This window comes from Lathyrus oleraceus, chromosome 2 (assembly GCF_024323335.1).
Source record: "Lathyrus oleraceus cultivar Zhongwan6 chromosome 2, CAAS_Psat_ZW6_1.0, whole genome shotgun sequence".
Taxonomy (NCBI): domain Eukaryota; kingdom Viridiplantae; phylum Streptophyta; class Magnoliopsida; order Fabales; family Fabaceae; genus Lathyrus; species Lathyrus oleraceus.
The window spans coordinates 257,361,528-257,364,437 of record NC_066580.1 but is presented as its reverse complement, the minus strand read 5'-3'; the positions used below and the strand labels follow the sequence as shown (position 1 = coordinate 257,364,437).

The 2,910-nt window shown below is 39.4% G+C and overlaps 1 non-coding gene across 1 annotated transcript; it reads right to left on the bottom strand.

The window, feature by feature from the left end:
- Positions 1-2,083: 2,083 nt before the first annotated feature.
- On the bottom strand, positions 2,084-2,190 carry LOC127125090 (small nucleolar RNA R71). The gene has a single exon (XR_007804551.1). It is a non-coding gene; the product is annotated as a small nucleolar RNA R71 (small nucleolar RNA).
- Positions 2,191-2,910: the final 720 nt, after the last annotated feature.

Here is a 2,910-nt window from a genome sequence, read left to right as displayed (position 1 = left end):
TGGCGGGCGCCATAGACCAAGCCATGACGTGTCCAAGCTCAACTTCCCTCAACTCCCACGTTCTCCACTACATCCACTAAGGCGCCTCACTTTAGCCTTGTGGAGGGCGCCATGGCCTTGTGGCGGGCGCCACAAGAGGAAAACAGTTTCCCTCCATTTTCAAGTTGAAGGGCATCCAAGTCATTTCCAACTTTTTAGTTGCTTATAAATAGAAACTCGAATTCACTTTTACAATCATCCAAACTTAGAGCAGAGGCAAACTCAAAGCAACTTTGTTTCACTTAGGCATATATTCAGTTTTATAAAGTGGTAATCGCTTCGCATTGGAGTGTTACCACAATTGTGTAATCAAGTCTGTGATAGAGTCTGTAATCGAGTTTGGAGCACTTTGGGAGGAAGTTAATCCTGCCGCCATTTTCATCTCCGCATTGCAATTTATTCAACCCTCCGATTGGAGCAGGTTTTTATTACTCGCCTTTACTTTTATTTATTTCCCGCACTCGCTTTTACTTTTATTTATTTCCCGCACTCGCTTTTACTTTATTTATTTTCCCGCACTCGCTTTACTTTATTTATTTTCCTGCACTCGCTTTACTTTATTTATTTCCCGCACTCGCCTTTACTTTTATTTATTTTCTCGCACTCGCTTTTACTTTATTTATTTCTCGCACTCACACTACTTTTATTTACTTTCCGCACTCGCACTACTTTTATTTATTTTAATGCACTTTTACTTTACCATGTCTAGCTAAATTTATAAGGTTAGAATGTAAGGATCGTAATTGAACCAGTAATCCGTACAATTGTTCGTAGAAAAACTTAAGGGCTATTTTAACTTTCAACTTAAGTTTTCCCGCACTTCAATTCCGTTGGGTAAGATCGAAAGCCGTCCAACATCCTTTTAAACTTAATTGTTTTTAACTATTTCAAAAACAGCGAAAGCGCTTTGTTTAGTTCATTAGGAGATTTTAACATTAAGAAGAAAAGAGATTTTAAAACTATTTTCGGACGCGTTTATAAGTTTAGAGTCTGGTTCGTGAGAACCTCTTTTGGTTAAGAAATCCAGGTTATAATACTTTTCAACTTAGTCAAGATACTATATTTCTTAAAAATAGGTTTACTACTCTAACGCAATGCGCGCCTTTTTATAAGTGACAATAAGAGGGTTTGATTAGGGAGTACAACTCGGTTTTGAATACACGAAAGCGACGGTTCCTGTTAAATTAGTTCTTTTCAAAGTAGGAAACATTGCCCGTAAGTAGCTCTACTAGCAAGTACTTGGATTATCAATTAATTACGTGAATTACATTCAACCCTGTCTTTATTAATTAATATTTATTTCAAACTTTACTTTTCATTGCACACTACAAAAACACTTATTTCGATTGCCTTTGATAAACACCATAACGACAGATAACGATAGATTGACACTTGGTCTCTGTGGATTCGATAATCTTTTATATTACTCTAACGCGTTCGTATACTTGCGAAAAGCACGCATCAAGTTTTTGGCGCCGTTGCCGGGGACCAATTTCGTCAAATTTCATTTTCCTGTTGTTATATCGTTTAGACTTAGGCTATTTCCCGCCGGTCAATGCGAAGAACTCGCAGCACCGGAAGTTTAAGCTTAGTATACCCTTTGGCGGAACCTGAACGTTACGCTCGCGCACATTTATTCTTTCATAGAATTAAGAGAGCTATGGCCGAAGATAAAAACCAAAGACCTCTTAAGGACTTCGCTTAACCATCTAATGAAGAACCTAGTTCTAGTATAGTAAACCCAACCATCCCAGCTAATAATTTTGAACTTAAACCATCTCTGTTACAACTAGTGCAGCAGAGACAATTCGCGGGTCTCGCCACTGAGAACCCAAACCAACATTTAAAAATGTTTCTTCAATTAGCAGACACTTTTAAAACCAATGGAGCTTCTCCTGAGGTAATACGTTTAAGATTATTTCCTTTTTCCCTCAAAGATAAAGCCTTATCATGGTTAGATTCCCTTCCACCCAATTCCATTACAACTTGGGATAACCTTAGAAGAGTTTTTCTTGCTAGATATTTTCCCCCGAGTAAAACCTCCGTTCTTCGAAACCATATAACTAGATTTACCCAAAACCAAGGAGAATCGTTGTTCGAAGCTTGGGAGAGATATAAAGAGTTGTTACGAGCATGCCCACATCATGGCTTAGAAAATTGGTTAATCATTCAAACCTTCTATAATGGACTTCATTACAACACAAAGATGACCATCGACGCTGCCGCAGGCGGTGCTCTGATGAACAAACCTTATCCTGAAGCTAGTGCCCTCATCGAAGATATGGCTCAAAACCATCAATCATGGGGAGTCGAACGAGCGACAGTTGAGAAGAAGGAAGCCCAAGGAGGAGTGCATGAACTAAGCTCTATAGACATGATGCAAGCTAAAATGGACGCATTAGCCCTCAAAGTCGAGCATATGTGCATAAACCCGAATACTGTAGCCGCAGTTTCATCGGATTGTGAGATACGTGGAACCAAAGGACACCAATCTGCAGAATGCAGTCTATTAAGCGAAACCCGCTCTGAGCAAGTAAACTACACCCAAGGGAACCCATATTCGAATACCTATAACCCTGGATGGAGGAATCTCCCGAACTTCTCCTATAAAAACAATAACCCTATCCAAAATAATGCACCTCCGAGACCTAGTTATCAAGCCCCTAGATCAAATCAACCTATGCAACCTGTACCACCAAAGCCGAGCCTTGAGAAAATTATGGAAAATTTTATCACCGCTCAAACCCAACAAAACAAGGAGTTCATGAACCAAAACATTCATGTTAACGAATTGATTACTCAGTTAGGAACCAAGGTTGACCAAATAGTTACTCATACCAAGATGCTTGAAACCCAGATCTCTCAGGTAGC